The sequence below is a fragment of the Protopterus annectens genome, chromosome 4.part0, assembly GCF_019279795.1.
Source record: "Protopterus annectens isolate FY-2018-M chromosome 4.part0, PAN1.0, whole genome shotgun sequence".
Lineage (NCBI taxonomy): Eukaryota > Metazoa > Chordata > Ceratodontiformes > Protopteridae > Protopterus > Protopterus annectens.
The window spans coordinates 572,596,180-572,612,881 of record NC_056733.1 but is presented as its reverse complement, the minus strand read 5'-3'; positions in this window follow the sequence as shown (position 1 = coordinate 572,612,881).

Here is a 16,702-nt window from a genome sequence, read left to right as displayed (position 1 = left end):
AGTTAAAACATATGGATAAAATCATGGCATAAACCAACAGAAATGTAAAAACAAACTCTTAATTGAAGGTAATATAAAACAAATGACAGTCTAGCATGAGGGACTCTTTCAATCACCTAGGTACCATGTTCTAGGCCACACCTTGCTGACACAGTATGTGTGAAAGGCAGGAAAAAAGCAAGCAGCTAAGCCACACTTCTTGAGGTATAAAACCGTCTGTGTGACCAGGTAGTCTGGATTACACAGTCTCTCAACCACCCACAATTGCGCAGTCAATTATTTTATTTATTTATTTATTTTACATTTGTTGACCGGGATAGTCCGACTGGATGCATGTCCATTTTCAGCGGAGGCCCGGGGAGAAAAGCTCCAAGGGTAAGCAGATACAGCATTACATAATACCAGCATTACATATTACAAACAGACTATTTACAGAGATTACATAAGTAAGCAAGTTAAACAAAGTTCCACAGGTTACAGTTAATCCTGAGCACAATTCAGGATTAAATTAAATTACACAGTAAACTGGTTAACAGATTTTTACACATTCTAGAGAGAGTTAGCCAGGCTTGATAGGTTGACATAACCAGTTAAGTGACAAATGTTATTTGAGTCTAGTTTTAAATTGACCTAAGGTAGAAAGTAAGGTAATATCAGCTGGAAGAGATTTCCAGGATCTACTTACAGAGTTTGCAAAGAGAGAATCACCGGCTGTGTTATTAATTTTGCTAGTCTGAATTAGTAGTTTGTTAGAGGATTGAAGCGGTCTAGGATTGTTATAGGGGGTGATAATATTTAGTGCAGGAGTATTGTCCGTCTTATAGAGGATTTTATAGGCCATAATCAGTTGGTTATACTGGATTAGGCTGGGTAGTTCAAGCCACCCAAGCTGATTTAGATTGATGCAATGATGTGTCCTAAAAGGCAGCCCAGTGGCAAACCTGGCAATGTGGTTGTAGCAAATTGAGAGTTTGTTAAGGACAGTCTTGTTTAAATTCGAGAGTAGAGGGGATGCATACAGAAGGGTTGAAAGAAGGTGAGAGCAAGCTATGGCAATTTCAGCTGGAGGGGTTAGGAAGGCTTTTATTCTGTAAAGTGACCCTAGTTTTTTATTGATGGTTTTGATAGTTTGGTTAACATGTAGGTCAAATTTTAGATTATTGTCTATGATGACACCTAATAGTTTTGTAGATGGGTCAGGGGAGATTATTGTGCCATCATTTGATTTTATGATAAAGGTGAAAGCGGTAGACCTACGTGTTGGTGAAAATAACAGAATTTTAGTTTTTCTGGGATTTAGGATCAGACAATGTTCAGAAAGCCAGTTTTCTATTGTATTAAAGGTGGTCTGGGTAGCTGACCATAACTCTACTGGAGATGTGGCTGAGCAAATCAGAGTAGAGTCATCAGCATATTGGATGCAGCTGACTTTTGGGATGACAGTATAAAGGTCATTAATGAAGACGGAGAACAGCAAGGGCCCTAGTATAGAGCCTTGTGGTACTCCAAGGGTGTTAGGTAGAAGGTTAGAGAGTTTGTTCTGCCAGAGGACAGCCTGCTGTTGACCATTTAGGTAGGATTGAAACCACTGGAGGGCTCCAGTATCTAGACAGAATGTTTGCAGGGTGTGGATTATAAGTTGGTGATCAACCATATCGAATGCCTTGGAAAGATCCAAAAAGAGGGCTGAGGATATATAATTATTGTTGCGATTATGGATTATGGTGTTAGTAAAGGCTAGAAGGGCTGAAGTAGTGCTGTGATGAGGACGGAAGCCATGCTGAGTGGCTGCCATAAGGCGATTTTGGATTAGGTGGTGCATGAGTTGTCTATGAATACATTTTTCCATAATCTTTGCAAGTGGAGAGAGTATAGCTATTGGCCTATAACTGGAGAATTCAGTAGAGCTGCCTCCTTTGTGAAGTGGGATTACATAGGATATTTTCCAGATGGTGGGAATTTTAGCTTCTACTATGGTTCGATTGATTAGTATTGAGACGGGGTACGCAATAGCATCAGCTGATTTTTGTAGGTACGGCAGGGAGTTGATCGGCAAAAAGTGTAGTGGGTTTTAATTTTTTTGATCAAGGTACGGATAAGTGAAGTGGCGACTGGTTGGACGCTGAACGCGAGTAGGTTTCTAGGGGTGCTACTTTCAGGACCAGGGGAGCTAGGAAGTAGTTGGCTAGCTAGGGCTTGAATTGTCTCAGTAAAGAATTGGTTAAAATTATCAGAAACATCTTCAGGGGTTTTATCAATAGTAGCAGCAGGGATTGGGGTTGAAGTTTGTCCAGTATGTAGTAGATTATTTAAACCTGCCCAAAACTTCTGAGGGTTATTTTGATTTACTGTCTGTAAATTACAGTAGTATTGTTTTTTGTCTTGTAAAATTGATTTTTTGGTTTAGTTCCTGGATTGCCTATATTTAATGTGATCTTGAGGGTCTTTAGAAGAACACCATAAAGCCCATGCTTTGTTTCTAAGGGTAATTTTGAGTTTAGACTCTATAGAAAGCCATGGTGCAGTTTTGCCTTGGTTCTCTTTGAACGAACAGGTGCATGCAAATCAAGGATCTCAAGGAATTTGTTGTTAAAGTATGCTACTGCTTCCTCTAAGGGGAGGTGTTTTAGAATAGACCAATTACATGAGTTTAGTTCTTGTTGGAATTTGGCAGGATCAAAGTTTTTATTGTTTCTAACCTTTCTGAGTAAGGGTTGTTGGGAATTAATGGTTTTGTGCTTAATTACATATGTGAGTAGGTGATCGCTTAGGCCATTAAGGAGGGTACCAGAGGTGTACAGTTGGGGGTGACTGTTTATGAGTACCCAGTCAAGTATACTTTCTTTTTGGTTGGATTTACCTATCCTGGTAGGGGTGGATATGATTTGTGTAAATGCATGCAGGTTAATATGGGTGGTTGGGGATTCTGAGGAACAGGTGCCCCAATTAGATTGTAACTTCAGAGATCACACAACTACATCTAGTCTACGGCTAATCTTAAACAATGGTACCTTCAACATGGTCTCTTTCATTGAAAATAATGGGGTAATATGGCATTTTGGCCATTGTAATTTACAGAGCTGAATAATTCTCTCAATTTTCTCCTGTAGGCATATCCAGGGTAGACCACATGGTAAATTTGCATAGCCACTCCTCTGGACTGCATCATTAACATGTAGCTTGGCTGTGGAAGTGGTCTGCTGTGGAAATTTTACAGACTGTGTAAGATCACTGAAGTGGGCCTGTCTCCGAATCAGAAAGGACATCTCAAGCCTCAGTGAGTGGCTACTCATGTTAGGTCTTACCACTCAGGGTAGTCCTTTCTGAATTCCAGAATCATTTTTTTTCCTCAAGATTTATATGTGACAATCAAAAGTGAACTCATCTTTTGACAAAGCAGAAGTATTACTTGCCAAACTTATCCTGAACTCAGATAAACATATTAACCTAATTGGAACCTACATCCCTCCAGGCAACAATACTCTTACATTGGAAAACATACAAAGCTGGTCTGACAAGTCCCTTCCCCAAGAAACAATTATCCTAGAAGACTTTAATTTAGAATGGTCAGCTTGTAGTTCTCAAAATCCCACTAATCCCATTAATCTGTATATCTTTACCCAGCTCATACAAACTCCTACCAGGATTAGTAAAATGTCCAATAAACAACCAGTACTAGACTGGATATTAACGAACAAACCACTTCACATTGTCCACTCTGGCTGTCTTCCAACCTACATAATCAGACAATGAACCAACTCAAAGAAATAAGTAATTTACAAACAAATAAGAAGCATAAAACAATTTAACCCCAAACACTTCATCAGCTCCCTAGTCCACTCTAATTGGCTCCCACTGAAACATCTTCCCCTGGAAGATGCTATCCACCATTTCAACAATACCTTCCTCTCTGTTCTAAACACTCACGCTCTGACCAGAACCATAGGTGCAAAATCTAATCATGCCCCATGGCTAAAAAAAGAAACAACAGCTCTATTAGTTACAAGACATAAAGCATGGAATCAGTGGCACAAAACTAAATCCAATACTGCCAAACAAAAATACCAAGAGCTCAGAAATAAAGCTAAGAAACAAATCAGGCAAGATAAAATAAAGTACTATACCAATATCCAAAAATAAACACCAAAAGAACCTTCAAACCTTCTGGTCAGCAATAAAACACATACTCCACCCAGGTAAAACATCTACTCCACAACCCACTACCTCAAATAATACAGATAACATAGTTACTCAATTCAATAAATACTTTACTGAATTTATAGCAGACCTATCAATTAACCAGCTACCCTCCCCAGTCCTAGGCAGTCCAAGTCCCACTAAAACTGAAATCCCTTTTCCATTCAGCCAGTCTCAACTAAAACAATATCAAACATGCTTAGTAAACTGAAGCCCACTACTCTAGCCGCAGACAATTTACCACCACAATATCTAAAAATAGCGGCCAAAGCAATAGCATACCCAGTTTCAATACTTATAAACAGATCCATAGTTGAACACCAAATCCCAAACTTATGGAGGACTTCCCATATAATTCCACTTCACAAAGGTGGAAACTATACTGAACTAACCAACTACTGTCCTATTGCTATCTTACCCCCACTGTCCAAAATATTAGAGAGAATTGTCCACACACCGCTCATGGACTACCTGCAAACAAATAACCTATTAACTCAGTCACAACATGGTTTCCATCCAAATCACAGTACAACTACTGCCCTGTTATCTTTTACCAACACAATAAACCAACATAGAAACAACCACAAATATGTATCCTCTATTTTCTTAGACCTATCGAAAGCCTTCGATATGGTCTCCCACAGCAAACTCCTAACCACGCTTTCTTCACTAAACTTTTCTCAGTCTGCACTTGACTGGTTCCAAGACTATTTGACTGGATGCCAGTAAGCAGTACAATGGCAAAGAGATCTATAACCCCTTCTACCTACCACCATAGATGTCCCCCAGGGCACCATACTAGGTCCCCTCCTTTTCTCACTATTCACAAATAACCTCCACACCTCCGTCCCACATGCATCCCTAATTCAGCATGCCGATGACTCTACTGTAATTTGTGCTGCTCCTACTATTTCAGAATTACAAGTGCTCACCCAACACTCATTTCTTGCAATTGAAACCTGGCTAACAAACTCCCACCTTATCCTGAACCCCAACAAAGCAAACTTATGCTATTTCATCCAACTAAAACTAAAACAGCCCCCTTCTCATTCACTATCGAATCTGTCAACAAAACCAGAATCTCTCCCACTGTTCATACTAAGCTGTTCGGTGTTGAAATAGACAATAATATGAGATTTGATCTCCATATATCTCAAACAATAAAAAAGTCCACAAAAAAACTAGGTACTCTGTACAGGAATAAACATTATCTCACAGACAACACAGCCACAGTAGCTCAAACACACTTGATCTCAACCCTACTGTATGGATCACCTATTCTCACCAACCTTAGGAAATTGGACCTTGCAAAACTTGAAACATGTACAATAAAATAGCTAGATTTGCTACCAACTCAAACTCCAGGTCTCATCACTGTACAGCACTCAGGCAGCTCAGCCGGCTTGAGTTTCCTCAATGTCTACTTTACTCCCAACTAACCATGGCCCACAAATTATTCCATCAGAAAGAAAAGACACCTGCCCTCAAAAATCTACTACAAATATACTCCAGTACCAGAACTTTACAATCCAATAATAAATCTCTGATAAAGGTCTCTACTTCATATAATCAGGCTGGGGAATCCCTCTTCTCCAACTGAATAGCTAAAATCTGGAATACTTTACCTCCTAGTGTAATATCCACCACAACCTCACCTCAATTTAAACCTTTACTAGAAAAATCACCTATCCAAAAACTGGATATGTCCATGTATGGCTCCCGACTAACCTACTTGTTGCTAATGTTGATAACTATATTGGACTCAGTCTTACTAAATGTACATATAAACATGAAAGATATGTTGTATTATGTTTAATCAACCATGTGTCTCACAGTGTATATTTAACTGTGTTCTACTATGTCTTGTTATATTTTAATTGTACCTTTGTTGTATTAGTTTACTTTTATGTGGAGCTTTTCTTCCAGGGCCTCCACTGGAAAAGGACTTGTTTCCAGCCGGACTTTCTCGGTTAACAAATGTAAAATAAAATAAATAAATAAAAACATTTAAGTTTCTATGTTGGAGTTAGAAAATTATTAAAGGTATTGTAGTGCTAATACTCAAGATGCATTAATTTATAAGGAAACCTTTAAAAGTTGTCAAAAAAATGTCCTTTCTCAAAATATTAATTTGTCTAAGAGATTTTTTAAACCTTAAAAATGATCTTTAATTAGACTGATTTTCTTCTTAGAAATATAATTATTCCTCCATTCAAGAGCTGACACAATAAATTCAGATATGTATTGAAGAGGTTTATGGGGAAGGTGTCCAGGAGTTTTGATGTTTAATAAAGAATATGGTAGTTCATTGCAACCCAAAACACTGAATGCTAGCTGATCATGTTCCACACACCAAAAACTTCACCTGCTCAGTACTGCTAATGATTGTAAGCCTTAGTCTCTGAGCAGTGCTATTTTTTTGTTTGCTTGTTGAACTGGAGATTGTACAAACATTGAGGAAAAAGAGTTATATAATACCCTTTTTTGATGTTTCTATGACTTTTTAGTATGTAAAAGTTGCAAGGGTATGCAGGATACACATTCCCTCATGGGGAGTGCACAATAGTATGTATAAGTTGTAAGGGTGTGCAGGGTACACCTTCGCTCATGGAGGAGTGCACAACTGCTTACACATTTGTTTTTTTGCCATGTTATTGGGTGATCTGTGTGCTTACTCTGTACTTGAAAATTTTAGAATATGTGTCACTTTGTGGACTTACGTTTACTTACTCCGTTCCTTGTGCTCGATCCTCATGTTCTCAGATATGGGGTCTCAGGCTGGCACTTATAACATAGGGAGATTTATGCAGTTGGAGGTTAGTGCAGCTGAAAAAAAAACAGGCTCTATATCTGCAGTCAGTGATGGTTATTTTTTGAGGTATATTAAACTCACAGAGAGAATAATAAAGTTTTGGGGGTGCAGGGGATTGCTACATTGCAAAACACACCTACTTTTTATTGAAACTCTAAACTGATTAGTTTGCATACTTCCATTCTGAGGATGTCTAAAAATCAGCTTGTCTCTTGCAGCACGGCAAATGTATTTATTGAAAATAACTATTTCATTAAATATTTCCATTGAATCTGTGGTGTTTCATCTCTGTTTTCTGTATCTTTGTTCTATTTTTATTATTTTGAGATTTCTGGATGTAAACCTCTAAACAAAAACATAATTATTTACTCAGGAAATCTCAGCTGAGTGATATATCATGCTATATTAGTGGACAGTATGTGTAAAGCATATTTACAAATGAAGTGACTAAAACACAGAGAAACAATATAAAGATTTTCAGTGCCACAGTCCCAGGAAGGGAGCTGATGCAGACCCCTGGAATTTACAACTCATTCGGATTTAGTAAAGCATCATTGTAAATAAGAAATATTTAGGTTGGCCTAAACCTCTTTAAGTTTAAAATACATGAGATCTTGTTAAGTTCAACTCAATTGAAGATGAACTCCCTGATCACTTTTTAATTCTGTAGGAGAGCACTTCCCAGTGTAGTTTTAAGTGAGTGCACCAGAGGTGATTCCTTTTTGATTGCTTTTTTCTTCATCTTTGTATGAATCTGAAGATGGTAAATATATATATATATATATATATATATATATATATATATAGATATATATATATATATATATATATAGATATATATATATACATATATGTAGTTAGTGATGTCCCTAAGTAAAAGAAACAAAAATAATTAGACAATTAGACATAATTATTCTGAAAATAGTGTTTCTGTTAATAAAGATGAATTGCTTACAATAGGCTAAGGGTTTACCCCAAGTTTTTAATCCTGTGGGGCAGCAGAGGAATTTTAGTATAAATCATAACTCAGCTATTCCTGGGGATATTTTATCAGAGGATTCTGATAAGGATAGAGATTCTGATTATGATGACAGTGATTCCTCAGTGTCTCCTCTGAAACTGTGTCTAGAATGAATATACTGTTTTTACACTGGGAACAGGTGTATTTTCCCTCTTCTGTAAGGGGATATTATGACATGCTTTAATTGGATGTGCCAGACCCTACTCCTGATCCTCCTGCTATGTCAGCCTTGTGGGATGCTTTTGACTTAACCTGCAATAATCCTGATACGCAATCTTCAGGCCCTAAAAATGCAAATAGCCTTTATAAAGTTCCTCATTCAGACAACTATTTGTTTTCTCATCTCAGGTCTGACCCAGCAACTATCTCTATTTCTTCTTGAGCTGCTGACAAGTTTTTGGTTAATTCTAATTCTTCTCCATCTGACAAGTATGTTAAAGCTGTTTACGGGTCTGGGAAGAATTTATTTTCTTCTTCTGCTTAAGCCTTCAGAATATTGAACAGCTAGGCTCATATCTTGAAGTATACGCTGGTTTGTGTTGATAGTCTGAGGAACTTTTCTGCCAGGGTTCTGTTGACAGTCTGAGGAACTGTTCTGCCACTTTGCCTTCAGAATGTGAGTCCTTTCTGAATCCTGTTATCACTACCCTTTCCCAGGCGTCTATAAACATTCTTAAATAGTGTGTATGATTATGCTGACATTGTGTCCAGTGCCACAGCTACTGATGCTGTGATGAGACATGTTTCCTGGGTACATAAATAGACATTTTCTGAAGATGTTAAATCTGGTATTTTGAATTCTCTGTGCATGAAGAGATTGTATTTGGTCCTTCTGCTACTCAGGTACTCAAACAGTTTGATGAAACAAACAAATTTATCTGGGTGTTAAGATTTTTCATCCTTCTTTTCCAAATCTACTAAACCTCTATTTCCTTTTTCAAAAAAATAAAATTAACAGTACTAGCAAGCTTCTGGCAAGCAGGATATTTTGAAAAAGTGCAGGAAGGATATAATAAAAGCCTGGATTCTTTCAGAAAAAGGGTCAGACTTCCACATCAGAATTACTGTTTCAGCATCCCCTTGCTACTTCTTCAAATCTGTCCTAGAAACTGATTCTCACTCTTTCCCTTCGGCAGCAGATTGCTTCAAACAAGTGCGTTCTGAGAGTAGTCCAGCAGGGTTACATATGGCACTCCTTTATGGGGTATTCCTCCTCATCCTCCAAACCAGACAGAACTGTTCTATATGGTTTTAAATCCTATGCTTTCCTTGGGGTTCAAAGAACCAGTGACCAAAAATGATATAGGGAAAACAATTTTATTAAAAAATGTTTCTTGTGTGAAAGAGGAATGCTTCTTGGAGACCAGTTCTTGATCTGTTCTTTCTCCACTTGTTTGTGAAAGTACCAAAGTTACTTTTCATTCCTCTTCTGGGATTTTTTGGTAACTCTAGACTTGAGGGGTGCTTATTTTAACATTCCCACTGTCACAGAGTTCAGAGGTTTCAGATGTTTCGTCAGGTTTTCTGTTTCTGAGCCACACCTGTGCCACATTATAAGTTTTCTGTATTACCCTTTGGTTTATCTATCCAAGGGTGTTTACAAAGTGTCTAACTCCAATGATAGTTCATTGCAGACTGCAGGCCATTTATATATTTCCATATTCAGATGACTTGCTTATCTTTTTAGAGTCTTTTCAATGTGTCAGGAGTTCCTTACATGAGTTACAAATCTACTTCTCATCTTTGATTTTCTTTTCTAGGAGGCCTTCTGGACTCTTCCCTGCAAAAGACATTCCTAATCCAGGAGAAAATAGACTTTTATCTGGAAGTTTTCTTGAGTTTCTCCAATTAGTTTCAAACTTCAGCCAGAGAATATCTGAGGACTATAGGGCTCATGGCATCCATGATTCTCATGATTTGTTTCACCAGGCTATACATGAGAAAAATCCAATGTTTTTAAAATTTGTCTGCACCCAAGATTTTCTGAATTTTCAAATTCTGGGTTTGGATTTGGAATAGAGAACTTCTTTGGTGGAAAGAACAGAATTTCCTCTATCCAGGACTCTGGACTCCCTTTCTCTCTTCCAGTCCTTGCTCAATCTGTTATAAGAGATGCATCAGATTTTGCATGGGGTGTTGTATGTATGGGGGGGATACATAGTTTATTTTAACAAAATAGGCAGCCCAAAGCACATAAACATAAAAAAGATGTTAGCTTTGATCCTTATTATAGGATTTGTTTATCATCTATCATCCCAAGGCTTCTGTAGATGATTACAAATAATAATATGGTAATATTTGTACATAAATAAACAGGGGGGCTTACTGTCTGTGCAGGATAACTACGGTAGCTTGGGAGATTGTTTGGATGTATTGTTTAACCATCCAAACTTTCTACATTCTCCTAGAGCACAATATAGTGGCAAATGAGCTGAGCAGGATAAACACAGACTCTCATGAATGGAAATTACATGAGAATTTGATGAAGCTGAAGGGAACACCTGAAATAGATCTGTTCATCTTGTTTCAAAATGCAATTAAGCAAATTTAGCACAAGAACTCCTTGTAGGCAGGCTTGGAAAACATATGCTTTCCCATTCCCTTGGATAAGAATATTCCATAATGCCTTCCACCTTTTTCATTAACTTCCAGGATTATTCTGAAGATTCAGACGGACTCTCCAGAAATTATTGTGGTGACTCGATTCTGGATCAGGCAGCAGTGGTTTCCCCTTCTTATGGAATAGGCCAAGGACAATTACCACAAGCTTCCTCAAAGACTAGGTGAGTTTGATACACCCCAATCTGAAACAACTACAACTGACTGCCTGGATGATTCTATTTTGATATATTTTAGGCACCTCACTTCTGAGGACATGTAGCAGGTACTGAAGAAAGTAAGAAAACCTGCTACTAGGACATTTTATGTTAGTAAGTGGAAGAGATTTTCTAGTTGATGCCACATTAATAACTGGGGTCCAGTCTTAAATTATGTACCACTGCTTCTTAAATAGTTGTGTGAGCTACTGTCCTCTACCCTTCTTATTCCTCTGTCATGATTTATCTTTCAGCCATTTCAGTGTATCTGCCCATAGATCCTCACCCTTTCTTCTCTGAATTTGGTCAAGCAGTTCTTGAAAGGGGTTGTACATATTAGACCAACTAGGAAACAGGTGGAAACCACTTGGGATCTTAACTTTGTGCTTTAAGAAAGCTAAGTAGTTGTTTATCTCCTATGATGTGGTAAAGTAAGCACACCCATGTCAAAACAGACAGTATCCAGATGGTTTCCCCTTGTATTGTTTTTTGTTATTTTCAATTTGGAAAATCTCTTCCAGGCAGAATTGAAGCATGTTCTACCAAAACCTCTTCTTTTTTCATGTCATACTGGAAAGGAGTAGACTCTTGAAGTTTCTAGATGCAGCTACTTGATCCTCTGTACACATTTTTTCAAAACATTACAAACAGGATTCTTTCTCCAGATGCAGAACTGATTTTGCTATGACCATACTCCAGGGGCGCCTGGATCCTAATCCTACCTTCTCCCAGGCTGAATATGCTATGGTAATCTACCCATATAGCTAAAGGCTACTGCACCAGGGATACTGATGAACATAGTGCCATTGTGTATGTTACACTTACCATAACAGTAGATATTCAAATTTATCACTACTGCAGTCACCACTCCCTCCCTCCACCCCCACTTTTACGTATATACTTATGTTTTTAATACAGTTATGAGTCATTTACCTTTCTGCTTTCTTCATTCAGGACTGTTGGCTCTTTCTCTTTTGGGGGGCAATAAAGTCATGAGTATTTTTGGCACCCAAGCTGTTGTTTTCTTCCTTTGGAACTTGTGCCACAATAACCTAGGTACATGTGTGGGGGGAGCCAGAGATTGTTGGAGATTAGCCAGCCATGATGTTGTTGTTGTTTGTCTTTCGGCTTTTGCCGGTTAGGGGTCGCCACAGCGGAATTCCGGTCTGCTAATGATTGGCAGTTGTTTTTTTTTTTTTATGGTGTCGAGTTGCCAGCCCGATGCCCAACCTTTAGCCAGCCATGATATCAAGCATTATAATAAGTACAACTTGCACAACTGTACTTTCTCACAGAAGCAGAAATGAAAATGAGTGTCCTGATACACAATTCCTTCTAGCTGTCTTTCTCTTTATTCTCTACTGGAGTGCCTTTCCTCTTTCATGACTACATATTGTTACTTGTTTATAAGTTTCCTCATATCTTTGTTTCTTCAGTAACATTGTCTGAACTGTGGTCTATAACCCATGTAGCTTATCCTACCCGTCCTGCTATTACCCACCCCCTCAACAGTGTTTCTACCACTACCGTGACTTGCACCATGTCTCACATCAGCATGGATAATACTCTAAATAAAACCAGACAGCTGCTGGTCTCGACTGGTGTTCATCACCTGCATATTCTAGGCTAATCTATTTTTATTTCTTTATTTATTTGTTAACTAGGTGGATGGAATGGTCTGAAGACAATTTTCAGCCATGATCTGAGCTCAGAAGAGCAGACAAACATACAATGTAGTTGGAAAACAGGCTAAAGCAATGTGCATAAAAACAAAATGAATATGCAATAATATATAGACAAAAGAGGAAGAATCTTTATACAAAATTAAAGCTCAACTAAGCGCAACAGCAGTGGTTCCTTGTTAATAGTTACTAACAAATTGTGGTACTCATTCCTAGTGCATACCTGCTGCCCTACTAACTTTGTTATTAGCTGTGTATTTGCTGAAAACTCCTCTTATTCCCACATTGTGATCATTCCACCCCATTCTTAGGATCTGATGAGTGTCTGATATCATCAGTCAAGAAGTTTCATCTTCAAGGAATGTGACACCCCTTATAACACAATAACAAATCCAGCATCATTGTGATTACATCCAAATTACAGTTCCAGTATCATAAAGAAGCCATTACCTTTCAGAAGAATACAGACAGGTGCATACAAAAATCATGAGTAATATATACTTATGATGTGTTAACCATTTTATTTCTTTGCTTATTTATTTATGTTTCTTTGGGCTGGATTCATTAACATCTACACTAAATATACACAGAGTGTACACAATCCTGAGTAAATAGACAACACAAGCATAACTCCTACTTTTTTCCTCTTAATTTTAGTTTCTTACTGAATTTTCTTGCAACCTTAAATATCAAGGGGGATTCATAAAGGTTACTAAATGTGTAGATTGTGTCTACACTAAGGGCTGGATTCATGAACGGCTAATTTCCATGCTGCTATTGTGTACACATCGCAATGAGACAATTATGTGATAGTGCACTATTTTGTAATCATTAAAGGAACATAGAATAGTATGCTAATGAAACCATAAGCATCTGAATTACATGCTAATTAACCAATCCAAGATGGTGGAGCCATTCAGGAAGCTACAAAGTAGCTATGTAGAGAACATGTAGCCCTTTGCCATGAATGCCAAAACCTACTGGAATATAGCCACCATCACACTTAGAAAAAAACAATGTTAGGGGCTACTGCTTCTCTCTTGAATGTGTTCAAATCTATGCTTCTGACAATGCTGAAAGACCTTGTCCAAGGTGAAGAAAGGTGTTCAGATCCCATTTAACATATCATGGACTGCATAATATTGAAATAGTAGAGTGATACAGGGTTAATATGGAAACAGGGACTCAGCAAATTCTGCAGCCCCAACCTCAGACCAAGGGAAAATTGAGGAGAGCCTATACCAATGGAAACTAAAGTATGTGTAGCATTAAGGGTATTAGCTACTGGTACAGTCCAGAGACCACAGAGGATATACCAGGGGTGTCACAGGCCTCAGCTTCCAGAATATTTCACCAATATCTTAAAGTTATGCTAGAACATGCAAGGGAGTACATCCATTTGCAGGAATTCTATGCTGTAGCACACTTCCCTGAAGTCTTGGGGGCCATAGACTGCACTCAGATAGAAATAAAAGCCTGACCTGCTGAACAGGGAATGACATACATCAGCAAGAAGGGGATCCACTCAATCAACTGTCAGGTTATCTGTAATTCCTGAGAGATCATCCTCAATGTCTGTGCAGACATCCCATGCAGCTACTATGACTCACATATATGGCATACCTCATGTCTGTACACAAGGTTTGCTAGTGGCAATGTACTACAACGCAATTTCCTGGGTAATGCAGATCATGAACTGGAACCATGGCTCATGACACCCATTAGAAATGCACACACACCCACAGAGGAAGGACACAACAATGCCCACACTCAAACTATAAATATCACAGAGCATGTTTTTAGTGTGTTGAAGTCACATTTCCACTGTCTAGACACATCAGGAGGTGCCTTGCAGTATGACCCAGGCACCTGTGCAGAAATTCTCACAGTCTGTGCCATGCTGCATAATATCATCTTAAGAAAAAAGCTGCAACAGGGACAGCAATGGCCAGGTTCACACATTCCTAGACTACAGGGAGGGCCAGCCCCTCCAGCACATACAGACAAGTATTCTGAGGGAGAACCTCCAGCTGCAGAGGTAGCCAGCAGCCATAGGTGTGCACAATATGCCCCTGCCCTGGTTAAGAGGCAAAGGGTAGTGCACACATTCACCACCTATGACTCAAAGGTCAGCACACACACTCAGAAACTAAGAGACAAATGATAACACACACACTCACCAGCAAAGGAATACACATAAGAACCCAAGCACATGCAAGCATTAAAAGTGATGCCATCCGATGTCCACAGATGCTACATACACATAATGTCTGTGTAAGGATAGCATCATTCAGAGACAGCCCCAAAGCACACAACTGATAACTGCAGAAATGTCAAGGTAAGTGTGGAACCTGTTGTATATGAACAAATGTATAAGAAGTTAAACTACCTGCATACTGTCAGTCTCATACCTATCCACGCTGTACAACAGACATATATGCAACCCTAAGTCAAACTCAAATGAACAAAGGTCATGGCACAGTCATTGTCATTCTCATAGGGTGGGGGATGGGGGCACAGTAGGCCAAGGGTGACACCAAAGACACTTGGATGATGACCTGTCCCAGCAGACGTACCATCACAGATGCTGCCTGATCCATTGTGTCACTCAACCTATCCAATGAGTTACCCAGATGGTTGAGGCAGTCATGTGATAACAAATGATAACACAATACTGTAAAATAACCATAATAAATTGAACTGCCCAGCAAGAACTGCCATATATGCAGTATACCACCAGAAAAATTTTAAAATTGCATACATCGCAAAATTATTTTTCCCTTGCATACTGAAATACATTTAAAATATGAACATGCAAGCTGCCTGTGTAGAGGGCAAACATAACTTATGAAATAGTGCAGTGATTTGTAGCACAATCTCCTCCAAGTAACTAGTAGCAATTCTCTGTCTGTATCCAGTCTCCCCGCCTTCCACTTCCATAGCTACACTATTACCTTTCTATGGTGTAGATTCGGCTCTCTGAGCAATGTGAAGATGCAAATGAGGTATAAAATCATTAGCATTCCTGAATACCCAAAAATTGACTTGGTGTAGGTAGCTAAACAATAGCATGCATATGTGCTAGGACTACAAGGCAGGTACAATCAAAATTGCTAGCTGCTAATGGCTTTCAACTGTTGCTGATTCCTCTGACTACAACAACAAGCAATACTGAAGTGACTGTTCTTCCTGGAGTGTTTGTATCATGCAGAATGCACTTACAATAAAAAGGCATAAACACCTTCAGAGCTATGAAAACAACCTTACCAACACTGACATCCTTGTATTATGAGCACACTGTCCTTCCTCTGCTTAAAATTGGTCTGAAATGCTGATCAGCTATATTACACAGTGAAACAAAGATGCAAATAAATGGCCACAACATTGCATTTCTGTAGTTAAGCTGAGTAGAGGGTAATATGCTCTGAAAATAAAGAGAAGTAATAGCTGCTAGTGCTGGCAGCCTGGCATTAAAATGGTATGGGCTATTATCAGCGTAAACTATTTGTCAATATCTTGTTGATCAACCAAATGAAAAAGGAAGAATTTTGAGTCCTGTGTTGGTGTCAAAGAGTGTGTGTGTTGTTACCATACTGAGTTGAGGGATTTATTCCAAAAAGTGTTCTGTCTGACATTGTTAATGCATATTTTCTGAGCATATGCTCAAGTTATAACAAACACAGACCTTCACAATCCTGCCTTTTCTTCATTATTCCCCAATATTTGTTAATACCAGCATTTTTTAATTATCTTTTTTTGTTTGTTTTACCCCTCATTTGTGCAGGTTTTGGCAATGTGCACTGATGACTGGCAGCATTTTGAGGCATTGAATGAGAGTCTACTGCCTAAGTACAAACTCAGAAATGTATTTTTTATGCCATCTGTAGCACATTTTAGAGTGGCACAGGTGTGCTTTTCTATATCACTCTGAACAGAAGTAAGAAAAGAAATTTAACAGCTCACCCTATCACTGTAGCATAAAAAGTATAAATGAAGTTATTTTAAAGAAACAAGAATGAGGATGTAAAGTTTAAGTATGAATCCAGCTTAAAGTCCCATGCTGCTTGGAATGTTTGCAGCAGATGTGAAAATGCTGCTTGTGTTTTGCTGTGTACATTATGCAATAATGCCCAATGGGGTGTGTGTTAATGTGTAATTAATACCCGCCCAGGAC